This window comes from Catharus ustulatus, chromosome 5 (assembly GCF_009819885.2).
Source record: "Catharus ustulatus isolate bCatUst1 chromosome 5, bCatUst1.pri.v2, whole genome shotgun sequence".
Classification (NCBI taxonomy): domain Eukaryota; kingdom Metazoa; phylum Chordata; class Aves; order Passeriformes; family Turdidae; genus Catharus; species Catharus ustulatus.
Window position 1 is genome coordinate 9,014,737 of NC_046225.1, and position 16,069 is coordinate 9,030,805.

A 16,069-nucleotide genomic window follows, 5' to 3' on the forward strand; every position below is an offset into this window, starting at 1 on the left:
ACACAGTGAGTTAACAAAATAATCTCACTAACAGGTTGCTACTCACAAAAAGTCATTGTGAAAAACTTGTAAACAATACATATTGCTCAATCAGCAAATTATGCAATCAAGTCATAAACCTCTAAAAAACATAGATTACTGAAGACTATCACAGAAAAGAGAAAAAAGCTCCCTTAGCTAAATGCTTGATATGTTTCTTTTAAACACCAATTGATATCTCTTTCCACAGTTTACAATTTCCATCTGCAGGAAAAATAGTAACAATAGGCTTGATTATGAAAACATAAGAAAATTGGAGTGTGTACTATAACTTGATGATGCAGTGAATTACTTTCTGATGATCTTCCTTAGGCTGCCTTAAATGGAATCGCTGTCTGATCTTTCAAGGTAAATAAAAAGGGTGAATACTAGCCAAAGACATCTTTTTAAAGCCTCTCATCATTCCCAGGTCTCACTGACTAACTGCAACCAAAATAATCTGAAAATACTGTGAATTTCTTTCTTGACCTTAAGAAAAGGAGAAGCTGAAAAAAAAGAGAGAGAACACAAGTCAGGAACTTGGCCCTCTTGCTTTCAGGAGAGGAGAGTGCATGCTCATTAAATGTAAAAACTTTAATTTGTCAGAGAAATGGAAAAAAAATTTTCTAAAGCAGTCTTACATTTCATTTTGCATGCTTGAAGTGGCTACCAAGTCAATATTTTCATAGCTGTGAACCACATCAAGTATGTGCTTGTGCAGCCATACAAAGAAGGAACCTGAGCAGAAGAACAGTGGGTAATTGAGACCATAACAATAAATATTAAAATAGGCTTATTTGCTATTTTTGGTAATGTCTGTATTGGGTAAAGCCTTTTCTCCACAGAAAAGAGTATTTCCCAATGTAAAGAAATAACTTTTACTACTCCTCTTCATTTCTTTTCTAATTTCAAATTCATGACTGGTTCATTGGTTACAAGTAGGGTTAAAAATCCACTTTGAGTGTCAAAATTCTAAGCTTTTTCTATGTGCTATTATAACACAAACTCTTCTGAAATGAATTCTATGACACATAACAAGACAGTTCTTTTAAGCCTTATATGACTTCACTTTTGCTCAATAAATAAAAGTTGTGTGCATTATTTACCAATAATATTGCTGTTAAGTCACTCTAGAAGAAAGGCATTCAGATATTTATTAAGATGTTGATGGTATGGGTGATACTTATGCAATGACTGACAAAAATTAGACACCCAATTTGATATCTAACAAAACAATTTTAATCCAGACCCCCAAGTCTGAAATAATGTCCTTTTAATATGATTGTGTGCATTTTGTGCACCCCAAAGCTTTAATTGAAGGTGTCCTCTTTATGTTCCCACATTTAATACTGTTTGAAAATTTTGTCCTTCAATTCTAGACAATGATGTATCTGTCACTAGTGGGATGTGTTGACAGCAGCAACCAAGACCTTGAGCTTGACCCAACTGCCCACTTCTAAACCTTAAACTAAGATCTTAAGTGCTATTGTAGCGAGCATGGCTTATATTTTATTTCATTAGTCTTTCTACTTCAAAAGAAATAATATACATAAACGTGGTTTTTATTAAATTGAACCAGAATCCATTTACAACGTCAAAATGTAGACAATTCTGTGAGATAGCAAAGTTTTCAAGTCAGTCAAAAAGTTACCTGGTACAAAAATATCCAAACCAAATATTATTTTGTTCCTGGTGCTCTTCAGTTCCTGATCCTGAAATTCAATATGGAAACGAGAAAAGCTGCCATGAAAACTGGGGGCTTTAAAAAGTTACAGCTATCAATTTTACCTTCTTAAGAAACTGATGCAATATCATCCATTCAGTACCCTCAGCAAAACTTTGCAAAGATCAAGAAAATAAAAAGCAATTTATGAAGAGATGTTTCAGAGGTAATAAAATTCTTAAAGTTGTCATAAATTTTCTCTTACCATCTCTTTGCCTAAAAAGCCCCAAGCCTGTCGCTGTTATAATTGCAAATGGAAGAAAAAGTTTAAAAAGCACAATTGATTTAAAGAGTTTTTATATTGTCATCGTTTCAACTGAAAGAAAAAAAAGTTACTGTATTAATTTCATTGTCAGACTCTGAAGGAGTGTATAATTCAGAATGAAACCATAATTAGATTAGACAGATATAAACCAAGGAGAAATTACTGAAACCATAACAAAAAGTGACATTTTATTAATAAATTTCAACATTTTTACTTATTTTTGAGATAATTTAAACTACTGTAAGGAAATGTAGCATTCAATATTCAATATCTTATCACAATTCACCCACTCCTGAAGGAAGGTGAGTAGATTCAGCACAGGCAAATGAACATTCACTGTCTAGGTGTTTCAAAGCCTGATTTAAAAAATTGTCTGGCACTTCTTTTGAAAAGACTACATATAAAAAATGTCAGGAGTAAAAAAAAAATAAAATATTTGTGTGTGTGTTGTTTTCCCCATTTAATGATCTTAATTAGTCCCATGGGGATCTCCAGGAAGGAAGACTTGCTTGTGATTACAAAAACAAAGGCTCTAGATCCAATGTTTGGGAAACAGGGAAAGCGCTGGAACATCAACAGTGTGAAAGGATCTTTGGAACATGTGAGAGAGCAAAGAAAATGGGAGAAAAGGCATTTATGAGTCTACTGTGCTAACCAAGGCTTTCTTTTCTCTGTTACAGTCCACAAGACATGAATCTCATCTTTGTGAAAGGAGGTCAGAAATACTTTGCTGTATATTGAAACGAATATGAATAATGAATGAGCAAAATACCAACACAAATCAGTACTGAACTCTGAAGACAAGTTGTAATCTTAACTCTACATCCTTTTCTGTTGGTTTATAGTGCATGAGCAGATGTGAAGGTAACAAGAGAAAAATTTCCCTGCTCATGGAAGTGTTCGATTTTCCAGAATCCATCATTCTGCGCAGTAAGCATAAGGTGAAGAGATGTAATGGAAGCAATAATGGTGCTTTGCAGAGTGGAACATCTCCATTAGAGCAAAACTAGAGCTGGCATCAGCACCTATCTGGCTGTCTTGCAGCTGAGAAAATGGGTCTCTCAAGATTTTTGACTGCACTCCCTGCTTTCCAAAGGAGGCAGACACAGAGGAGCAGCTCCGTGCTATGGATTTCACTTTGCATGTTCTGCAGTGGGTATGACAAGCTCTGGAGCAGCATCCAGCTCAATGCTCAAAAGACTAAATGTGTTCTTTGTAGCTGCTGTTTAGCATAATCAGAGAATGAGTACAAAGGAATACAAGCATATTTAGAAAAACAGGATTAGCAGGAGCTTTCTGTCCAATGAACAACACCTTATTATCTCAGGTAAATGCACTGTGTAAACCTTTTCAAACACACATCAACTTTATCCTACACTTAATGAGAGTTTTTACCCTAATAACCCTACTGAAAAATTGCATTATATCTGTTTGCATTAATGGTTAAGAGTATTATTATAGTATCTTCTAAATGCCAGCCTAAATATTTTCGAAAAATACCCACACCTATTTCTGACAATATTGTGATTCCTGGAAGTGCTATGGTAAATTTACATGGGACAGTCTCTTCTTAGCTATTTTGCTGAAGTGTGCAACTAGAGATGACGGTGGGAAGTCATGAATATGTTTCAGAAACAGAGCCAGCACTAAGAATAATTATTTTTTTCTACTTCTGCATTCTACATCTCTGACAGGAGAATTGCAATCATTTTTATTCCCAAAAATCTTTTACAGAGAAATAATGCAAAGGCTGTAGCTTCTGAGACTGTTTGTATACTAAGGTGACAGAATATTAAAAATGAATTCAGAGATAAATAAGTACATTTTCCCCTATGATTGCCATCCATTCCAATTTTCTCTCTGCTCCTAGTAAAAAAATTCTTTCAGATTGGAAAATATATATAAAACAAACAGGTTGTTTTTCATGCTGGAGCTAAAACTCTAAAACATGTAAGCCTCAATCTTTTCCTACTGAAATGAATCTGAGCCTGAATCTGAATGAGTTACTCCAGGGCAAAAAAATCCTTCAAAATTTATTCCAACAATCTTCAGCATCTCAAATATAGAAAGGGAGGTAATTACAGAAAGCTAAGTAAGGGAAATGAGGAGAAATTAAATGTCTGTATTTAGCACGTGCTACACTTGAGCTTCATGGCTCTTTAAGTAAAGAATTACAGGGGCTGCATCACAAAATATTTTGTTTCTTCTTTTAGTTATCTCAGAAGTGGCTGATGCTTTAAATTTAAAACAAATAGCTATATGTAGATTAGTCCTTCAAAAGACCTTATGACATCTCCACTAACTCTGAGCTGCCCACGGCACTCAGTCCTAGCCCAAACTTGTCTCCCAATATGTAAATCAGAGACATTCTGAGCTTCAGCTACAATTGAGCATCATTGTTTATAATTTTGGTTTGGTTTGGTTTTCTGAAACACAATTCTTACTACTACAAGAGAGTAAAATAAATGCTAACCAAAGATTCAGGGCCAAAATCAGCTTCTGAGAGACAGGAATATTTAACATGTTTGGCTATTAGGAACTATCAGCCATTTGGAAGAGGAGAAAAGTTTTCATTATCCCAGACTCCTACAATAATTTTAAATGTTTATATTTTATCCTACTTTTCAAATGAGATTCCATAATTCTCAATTTCAGCCCTTGAATTGTGTCACGAGACATGTTCTCTTTATATGAATGGACCTTATTTCCTAAACCAAATTTTTGTTCCTGTGGTATTTTTGAAACAAACAGTCACATATATGCCCAGGAATATATATCAATTGTCCAGGAGCATTTTTGGCCAAATTTTCAATTATTTGATCCATTTGGTCCATGAGATGTGAGTTTCCAAGGTCACGACTTAAGATACCTCTTTTTTTATTTTCCATCTACTTATTCCAGAATTACTGACTAGAGAAAAACATTCTTTTGTGAGCCATGCAAGGCATCACAGCTATGCATGATACATTCTGCAGTGCTCAGAACTCTTCAGTGAGGTATCATTCTTTTACAGGTTTTGCAAATGACGGTATTTGCATATTTTACAGAATATATTTTTGTCTCAGAATGGTATCAAATATGCTGTTGTGTGAAAATGGGAACGGACCCTCACAAAACCTTTAAGGAAACAGATGTTAAAATTGTAAATATGAATAAGTAGGTGTAAAGTATTCAAGATTTAATGGGAATAATAACCTACTATAATGAATGCTGTGTTCCTATACATGGGTGATTGTAAACAGAACATGTTATAGAATGTTCTCAAATTAATTAATTTATTATTTTTCAACAAATTTATTATTTTTATAATTTAGCATGACTGGTGGTTTAAAAGTTGTTGTAAGGAAGATTACATGACTTGGAATAGAGCAGTTTTATTGTGAGCAAGCAACTTCTTATAGTGCTTCAAAATCCTGTGGTTTGTTTAACAGTGGCTCTAGCAGGTGGCATATGGCTAATGCTGAGTCTGTCACTATCTCCAGGGTGCCAGACATTCCTTAAATTTTCTGTGAGATGAATTTTTTGGTAGACTTGGATTGTAAAGGCACACGAGCATCTGCTGCCTGCTCAGTCTCATTATCATCAGCAGAGTTAACTCCTACAGCTCTTAGCCCAGCAGACAGAGGCAGGAATTCAATTTTTCCTTCACCAGAAGCAGTGAGTTTGACAATATCTCTTAAAAGAATGCTCTTTTTGAAGACAAAGGAATATTATTTTGCTGTAAAATGATGCACACTTTTGATGTCATATTATAAATTATAAACTCAAATAATTTAATATTATTTCTTGAAAAATGTTACTATTTTAAAGAGGAAATATTATATTGAGATTAAAAAATTTGCACCGTTTTTTCTTCACCACTGTTTAAAAGAAAACTGAGAGCTATATCAAAAGATTTAATCCAAAGTTATCTGAAGTGCAAAACTTCTTTCAAATCGAGTTTTATGTTACCATCAGACACCACAGTATTTAAATTACTTCAAATAAAATCATGCACAATGAAATCATATAATGTGCTAGCAGTTTAAAACTTTTTATGTTTCCTACTTTAGATATATCTTTTGATATTTCCTTTTTTTTTTTTTCTATTGCTGTTAAATCACTGACAGTTTTAAGACAGAAACATGAAAGGCATTGGAGGAATTAAATTAAAGGAAGTATCAGTGTCCTCTTAACCTTTGCACACTGCTTTTCTTGGAGACTCTTTAACTCAGTATTTCGCAATAAATACACACCTGGTTTTTTTACCACTGGTGAATTAGAACAGAGAAAAGTTTCCTAATAATCAGCTGTGGCTGTTAGAGAGATTCTGCTAAGATACATGGTTAAAAAAAAAAAAAAAAAAAAAAAAAAAGGGAAAAAAATCAGATGAATTATCAGAATATTTCTGTGTACAACAGAAATATTTGGTTCTCAAAGCAGAAACTAGGGAAGAATGTGATGCTTTAAGTCTATGAACATCCCATTTTTCACTCCCCAGGCAACAAAGAGCTTTGAAATGTGGAGCACAGGTAGACAAATGCATCACATCCTTGGCCAGCCCACAACTCTTTGATACCTGCAAGATACCAACATTGACTCCTGACATTTAATCCTTGTTCTCTATTCTGTAATTCCTCTGTAAAAAGTGTTAAATCCAGAGCAGGTTTAAAACCTGAAATAAATCTTCAACGCATGTCCCAAAATGTTCTTCCTTCAAGAGCAGGATCCAGAAATCTTCCATCTGGAGAGCTTTGAACAAAACAAAAGGCATGGTGCAATGGTAGTGCCATGTGTCACTACAGTCTGCTTCCATCCATACCACCTCCAGTCATGTAGAGAACAGTATGACATCATGTTAGGATATCTAATTCTGTTAAAATAACCAAATCAAACCAAACCAAAACACCTTCACTTCAAAGCCTTCTGTTTTGGAGGGTTATGAAAAGCTGTTCCTCTGGGTTAGGGACTAAGCCCAGGTGTTCTCATCTCCAGGATTCTGTGGGTGAAGCAGTGGTATGGTCTGGGAAATGCCATTTCCAGGACAGCTGCAAATACTGCCCACAGATCTGACATATGAGCAGGAAAGGTTTTACTAACTCTGAAGAATCTGGAGAGGCAGGGAAATCTCTTTAGGAACTAGTAATCCTCTGTTTACTTGCTTTTATAACATATCAAACTGGGTCTAATACTCACCCTACAGAAGATAGAAATTACTCTCCTTTAAAAACTTTTATGGAAGAAAAGCTTTTGCAGAGAAAGCATCTTTGCTTATTTTCTTGTTGTATGAAGTAAAAAAAAAAAAACAAAACCAAACTTTTGTAAACAATTCCCTTTACTGGTTTTGACCTGTCACAAAGAAAACAAGCCAGATGTGCTAAACACAGTGGTTTTACATATTTCTCTTCACCAGAAAATGCTGAGAGTGACAGTTATTTAAAAACTTTGAAAAGGAATGTGTATGAACTTAGAATATGTAAACGTTCCCAATAACTGTATGTGTCCAGCACTAATCTCAGATGTCTCATTACAAATTTAATGACTAACAACAGGACTTTTAATGAGCCTTTGGAGGGAGGAGCAGCTGAAGGAGAGCAACTAGAACTTGGGCAGGCCAGAAGCAGAAGTAGTATTGTGCCTGTACTTCCATGGGTTTTTTGGAGCAGCTGGGAAGAGTTACCTGAGTAAAAGGATTGTAGTTTGCTTCTACTGGTCCTTGGCATAAATCAGCAGATATTGTTTATACTGCCCCAGAACAGATGAGCACAATAACACAGAAATTTTAGTAAAACGATTACAATAGTCTTTCTGAAGTAAAAAAATTGTCAAAGGACATCCTGATTGTCTCACCACAGATATAGCTGATATAGAATGAAACCTTTGAGAATCTTCTGTTTAGAATGGTGGCCAGAGGCAGATACCTTATTTCCATGGCTTTTTAGCAGCCCAGACCAAGAACAACCTTATATTTAAGTTTGGATTAATTAGAAATACATTAAGGCACACAATTCTGAGCATGTAAACATCTGATCAAAACTTTCCTGAAACATCCTAGTTTTTTACTCCAACATTTGAATCCTACTTCTCTCTCTCTTTATAATTTGCAAAAAAAAATGCAAAGGTCTAGGAAAAAAATTAATAATTATTTGGACCATAATATAAAATAAAGAAATATTTACACTGAAAGGTGTACAATACTTATCTATAACTAAAGGTTTAGCCATGTGGAATACTTCAGTTACTGAGGTCTTTCCTTCATTAACATGTGCAGTGTTGTGAAACTCATGTGGATAATAATATGTTGTTTCTCACAGAATTTTTTCATTGGAGACTTTGGTTTTATTCAGTTCAGGCTATAAGGCAAACAACCACTGGAGCTTTCAAACATTTGCCCCAAGACCAAAAACATTTTTCATGAAGCAAATCTGAACATCCAGCCTTGACTTGTAAGTTTTCCTAATATCCTGGATCCTGAGGCTCTGGATTCCCTAATGTTCTTATTCTGAGTGAATGCTCCATAAATCATATAGTAAGAGAAAACGACATTGAAAGGGTTTTCTTCAAAAAGTCAGAGAGATTTAGGAAAACAGCCTAAAGAGATGGTCAGGCATGAAGCCAGAAAACTCTTCACAAGCACATTGCTATGTAACTGCCTAGCTGTGGCCACTACTTCAATGTTATAAAAATACCCAATTTTGATGACTGAGCAGTGTTCTAATGCTTTTTTCCTAAATGTCCTCAAAGTGTTCATTACCTGAAGGAGATTTTCCTAACATTGGTGAAGAAATATGGTTCTTTGTTCTATATATGTTTTAAATAATCTCTGTGGAAGACAAATAGTGTGTCATTAATCATACATGTGACAGTTTCATATCTTTAACATTTTATGTTAGAAATGAGAATATGTGAGGCAAGGGAATAAATCCCAGAATAAGTGTTCTGTAAGCTTGTCATGTGCACCTGCTCTACCTCTGCATCTGGGGTCCATATAGCAATATGTGACACAGAGAATATGTACAGTGTCCATTGCGGGTGTCAAAATCAATTATTCCTATTTTCCATGCCCAATCCTATTGATCTTACAAACCTGCCCCCAAAATGTCTTGCAAAATACGTCACAAAATATCTTTAAAGATGCTTGCATTTGATGGGTGTTGAAATTCACTTACACTATGCCATTAATAGCAAATTTGAGAACTATTTGTATGGTGTGTGTTCTTGCAGTGGAATAGTACAAAGGACATGCTTGCTAAGGTTGTTCTTGATTCATGATGCAGCATTTACAAGAATTAGCCATTGGGGAGATACTCTAAGAGTAAACACATAGTCTGTGGTGTATGGCTGAACCACAGGGTATCTCAAACACTTCCCCAATACACAAAAGGAAAAAAAAACCCTTCAAAGATGACATCTTACCCTCTAAATCCTTTAAAAGCTCAAGACCACACTCATTCTGACATTAAAGTTGCTTCCTACTCATGAAGTGTCTCACCCCAAGCCAAAGGCATGTCCAGTCTCCATTCGCAATGTAGGAAACTTTCAAACATGGGTAGACTCTATTAAATACCCACAATTACTCACACATGCAATCAAATATTGAAAATACTTCATTATGATGGATAAAACACTCAAAGAACAGATTGGTTACTTGTTTTCCATGCATGAAATTTTCTTCTCTTATAGCCAAATCTTTATTGATTTTAAAGCTAGCTGGGCTGCTGAAAGTAAAATCTTCTGCAATTTGCTAATCACACAAACCAGAACCAGTCTGTATACAAAAGATATGTTCTAAATTTTTGTAGCTGGATTTGACTTCTGTCATTTCTTTACATTTAGTAAGTATTTAGGAATATTTAGTTTCCTACTTTGCACAACTGCCAAAGCAATTGTTTGATTTTTTTAATTCCTCACCCAGAAGGTAATACATTCTAATTACAACTTCCAGAATGGTCAATTTGTTTCCGATTTTCTACTTAGGAACTATCAGCTGTAAATAAAAATATTGTTTATGAAAATGATCTTAAGGTCATCCTGGGATCAAAAATATGCTCAATGCCCTGCATCAAGTTTCGGTTCCCATTTTTTGACATCTTGATAGGCTTTCCAAGGGTATTTTTGGGGAGTTTAAAATGCCTTATTATTTATGCAATTTTACCTATGGTATTGCCTTTTTTTATGTTTTGGTGAAACTTCTCCAGAAGTTTTCCTTCTATAATTTTGCTTACCAATTGAAATATATGCAATTGAAATGTGTGTAATAAATAATTTGTAAAATTGAATCATTGAAATTTGTATAATTAAAGTCTTCAAATCTTCATAAGTTTACTAAATGCAATGTCCAGGCATACTAAAAGACCTTTCAGTGCACACGGAATTATCTGAGAAGTCTGCACACATCAAGCAGAGAGGAGAGGTGCAAAAACAAGCATTCCAGAAAAGGTGTACACAAATAGGAACAGATGTACAGCAAAGACAAACATGCTGATTTTTACTGAGAGACTGCAACATATCTTTTGTAGTCTTGATACATTCCTTGTCTTTCTCTGGTCTTTGAATCTGGAGAGATTTATGGTTCCTTTCTGGTAAAGATGATGTCAAACAACAGGTTTTTCTAGGGCTCAGTGTGATCCCAGTTTCTATGTGCTGAGGATAGAGTTCCTTCATTACATTGTTGAATACAGATGCTGATTTGTTTTTCTTTTCAGACAAAAAAAAAATGCTATTAATGCTTCTATCGCATTCTTCATTTCATGCAAAAGCAACAAAATCTCACATTTCTGCAGTTTTTTAAGATAAGGAAAAATGACTCTTTGTGGAAACAATAGATACTGTAAAAGGTAACATGCTCTTCCCAGTCTTCTTACAGTGCTATGCTGATGCTCTTATTCAAGCCAGGTAACAATAGTTATATATCTGGTTCCACCATACACAAAAAGTGGTTATCTTGTACCATCTGATTATTCGGGGTTTTTCCTAATAACTGTCCCAGGCAGGAATACAAATGCCATTGATATTTTATTTCTGAATCTGAGCAGAATATTATAAAGGGCTTGTAGACTTACTCAAGACTTCAGATCTTGGACTTACTGATGTTTCTTAGAATATCATAGGAAAAACTTTCCTTCTTGGGTGGCATAAAGAGATAAGGTTAAAGTAAGTATAAACTTTCTGATTAGATTAAAAACATCTTTAATCTTTATAATTTCTGTAACTAGAAACTTTCTGCATGAATGAGTGGCAATGTAGGGATATATTTACTCAGACTGGAATTTTTCTCATTTCAGAACAAAAATGTGCAATTTTTGCAGAAAAAGGAGGTACAAAAAAAGGTAATGTTTCTACAACAATTAACCTTTCATGTTTCCTGTTCCTATTCACACTAATTGGTGCTCTCTTAGCCAGTTCTGGCATTTTTGCAACCAAGAAAAAAAGAAGGACAGCAAAATTTACTTCCTGCAATTGTGCAGGTAACTTTTCAAATGTGCCTCTCAGGCTTGGATTTGCTTCAAAGGCATGTAATTAAGGATCACAGAATAACTGTCAGGGTAGAAATGGTGTTATGAAAATTTTTCACTTTTACCACAATCTCTGTATTGCTAAAAAACAGAATACAGATTAACTTCAAATCAATATATAGGAAATGCCCATTGAAAAATATCATTTACAGTTGGGTGTATTAGAAAAATAATTTCTATACTTAAATATCCCTTTTCTCCTTATTGATATAGTTAATAGACTTTCATATCTGCTTAGTTTGAATTTCAATTAATTGCATTTCATCTTCCCTGACTTAGATAAAAAGCTGCTTATACCTATTGAGAATGATTAGATGTTATATTCTGTCTTGTTCCTGTGAAGTACTCCTAAATACCCACACAGTAACCCCTTCTGTATAATTTCTTGTTCCTCTATGGTATAATGTCTAAAATAAACAATTAAAATTAAAGAGTATGTGGACTGAAGATTTCACTGGTGCCTGATCATTTTGCAAGATGAACAGCAATTTATTTTCATAGCCCATTACTTTTTGTGATACTGGTGCAAAGCTGTCCAGCTGTCAGCATCACTTCTGGTAGCACAATAAAGGTTACAATTGAAGAACACTCTTTAAATAATGAAAGAGTTACAGTGAAAATCTGGAAGGAAGAAGGAAAGGAAGGAAATTAGGCTGTTTGTTTGCTTGGAAGGGGGAGATTGTTTAAGTTTGAGGACTAATTTTGTTTTGGTTTGTTTTGTTTAGAGTAGCTTTCTTTCTTAAATTAATTCCTGGAGAAAACAAATCTGAAGCATTGGATGTTTGTTGGCCAAGTCTGATGCATTCCTTTTATTGTGGTTATTTTAAACTAGTTCAAGCATCAAGCATAATCTTACCACTACATTATCTTCAATAATGCTGAATTAGCTGAAATTCACATATTGTAACAGACTGAAAATGGAGAGATGATTAAAGTTCAGCCCCTGCTCCTTGAACTATTTGCCCCCAAACCAGAATTCACACTTACACAGCAGGAAATATGCATCAACAATAGAGAGTTTATAGAGGAAAAAAAAATAAAAGAGCTTTTCATGCAGAGAAGAATAATATGGATAATAAATATTGTATTATTTATTTTTGTGCCTAAAAATAATAATGGGTTTTCCACAGAAAAGAGGAATTTCCAATATTCATAGTGCCATACAGCACTGCTAAGATGAAGAGCTGTGGAAATTATGCAAAAGCTTTTCAGCTGTCTCAAAACACAGCAAAGCTTACAAATGTGAGCAGATTTATGAAGTATCTCTATTAATAATCTTAAAGGTTCTTGTTTCTTTTAGAGATTTAATGCATGTTAAATTGTATGAGAAGTCAATAGGAGCTCCTGCAGACCTGTGTGCCTCTCAATGTCTTCTCAAATATCTTTTATCAGCAAAACCTTGTTTGTGTGCTATGTACACATTGCATAATTTATAAACTCTTGCTTTTAAAACTTGGAAAAATTTTAATGAGACAAAGTTTGTCTTGAAACTGGTTTATGAAGAAGAAATTCAGAAGAAATTTTGCCATGAAGTTATTGCATGTACTGACATAAAAGGACAAACCATTTATTGATAAATTAATCCCTTAACATGTAAAGACATTTCCTTCTTTTTCCCTTCCATTTCAAGCAATTCACAACCTACTTCCTTTAATTAATCTAAATTGTTACAATATTTCAAAAATAGCGTAATTGAAAATGAATAGTAAGTCAAGGGACTTAACACAGTTTTTATCATAATGACTGCTCTGCATTATATACTTAGTGGGGTTTTAGGAAGGGAATGGTAGTGCTATTTTCAAGTCTGAGAAACAACCTCTCCTGTGAATAAACATAGTTTGAGGGGACAGAGGTGCTCTGCAAAGCAAAATCACCTGCAAAGCTTCTGCCACCTCACAGAGAAGTAGAGAGATTATTTTTTTTATTTCATAGTCAAATTTATTTGGGCTTCCAGAAGCCTTGCCTCTCTTTGGCTTCCTTAGCTACTGCTGTATGCTTCTTTTTTATAAGATATACTATCACCTCAAGATAAAAAGAAAGAGCATGTGTTAATTAACTGAGCACTGCATAAGATCCTGGTTGGGAGAAAGGAGAGTTCTCTTCTTATTAGCTTGGATTTTCTTTTTCTTATTTGCAGGACAAAATGTGTTTTAGTAAATCACAAAGGCTCTATTATCAATCATAAACATTCTCTCTGTAATTTTCATGACACATTAAACCAAATATTCAGTAACAAAATTATTTAAGTATTGCTGAAAGATGCTTAGAATGCTTAGAATACTTTGTGGATGTATAACAAAGCGATTTTGAGAAGTGCTAACATGCAAAGTAGTTTCACAAATGAAGCTTCAGGAACCTCTAAATCTTATTCTTAGGACTGAAGGAAAGAAGAGATACAGAATATTGAAGGTCTGTTTCGAAACTTTCAGTCCAGTCTAACACAAATTGTGTTCATTTTTGTTGATTATTCCACGAAGGGATCATTTACTGAATGAGTGATGCAGAAGTGATGGTGGGGACAACAGAATAAACACCCTGCTGGGGCAGATGCTGAGGCAGGAGCAAACAGCTGGATCTTGGCATATTCAGGGTGTCTGCACCTAAATACCCTTTAACCACAGACACTGCAGAACAAACAGCTTGGTAATGCAAGATTTCCTTGTTTTGTGGAGAAGGAATTCTTTCTTTGGGATATATCATCAGCTGTAGGACTTATGTGTGAACCCAGGTCTAGAAGTTGGTAACCGATCTTTTTTCTGTTTCTCCTGTTCTACCAGTACTGCTGAGAAGTAACAGTTCTGAGTGTTTATTTTTTCTTACACAGATTACTGTTTAATAGCCCTTGATTAGCATGTTTTTCCATGAATTTTGACTAGGTCCTGCTTGAATCCATTTATATTTTTGGAGACTGTAGTGTTCTTTGCCAAGGACAATTTAGTTACCCTCCTTTTCATTTGTATGGAATGTCTCTGCAGTAATTCTCCTGTGTTCCCCTGGAAAGTCTGCATGACACCTGAAAAAATTAACTGCTTTAGCCAGTCTATTTTTCTGTTAAAATACCCTTATTTTTTATGTAGTTCACACATTTACTTGGAATCCTTATTAGATAGACATTTTTGCTTTGGCAAAAATATCAAATTTTAATCCCACTTAGATTTTCCATTTGCATATCTTCATTCAGGGTTTAAGCAAGAAATGTGTTGCCACTTCTGAATTCTGAATTTAAGGATGCCTGAGAGGTTGGGAGGGGACACAGCCTGGACAGGTGACCCCAGCTGACCAAAGGGACATTCCAGAGCTTGTGGCATAATGCTCAGATTATAAAGTGAGGAGAAGAAGGAGGCAGGAGACTTTTGGAATGATGCTTTTGTCTTTCCACATCACCATTGGGCATGATGTCCTGGAGATGGATGAACACCAGGGGAAGCAGGCAATTAATGCCTTGGTTTTGCTTTTCTTTTGTGCACTGCTTTTGTTTTCCCAATTAAACTATTTTTATCTCAACCCATGAGTTTTCTTGCTTTTACCCTTCTGATTTTGCCCCTGATCTTCCTTGTGGGGGAGTGAGTTAGTGCCTGAGCTGAACACATAACAAACACTTGCCTTTAAAATATACATGCCTTGTATTTCACTGAATGCACATATAATTTCAGTCTAATTACTTCTTCCTCCATCATATAATCAAGTTAATTTTGTGATTTGATTATATCAAGTGCCAGAGAGGTTGTCATCGCAAAACAAAAATAGCAAAAATTTTCTCAGCACCCAGCCTTCTAAAAAAAAAAAAAAAAAATCAGTTTTTCATGGTAAAGTCATTTTTTTCAGGTTGATTTGTGTTCCCTATCCTTCTTGCTTTCCAGCAACCCCTGTGGCAGGCAGGGGGATGCCATCCAGCCGTGCACCAGCAGGTGTCTCCCCTACACACGCACTGATTCCAGAATTTGGGATGCAGGAACACATCCATGTCCATAGGGATGGGGGTGTGGGGAGGGCAGAAGGGACACACACACGGCGTGTTTCATGTCTGTAAGGCTGGAAATACGGGGAAACAAAATGTAATTTCATACAATTCACGCTTTCCTGAGTCCTTTCAAAACTGAAATGTCATAGGAGAAATTTTGGGGAATAAGGTGTCATTGTTACCCCCCCACAGGGCATATTAATAACTTTCTGCTGAGTATGCACTGCAATAGTTATGCCCCAGAAAAAGCATCAAGCAGCATGGCTGAGATGGCTTTTAGAAGTAAATACTCCACAGTATTGCTCAATGTACTTCTAACTATTGAAATAGTGATGTGACTGACCAGGATGGCGCTTTCACATTTCCGTAAAACTTTTTTTTTTTACGTAATGAATCTATTCTATCAAGCACATTTGACAGCAGCACTAATGATTAGAATGGCAAACTAGCCCTGAAAAGCAATGGGATTCTAATTGAAAGTAATTTATTTATAACAACTCTGTTTTATCTTACTTCCAAATTATTGTTAAAACATGAACCCCACCTGGTTCACAAATTTTATAAAATAAATAATTTCAAGATTCACTGGCTTTATATGTTCTGTAGAT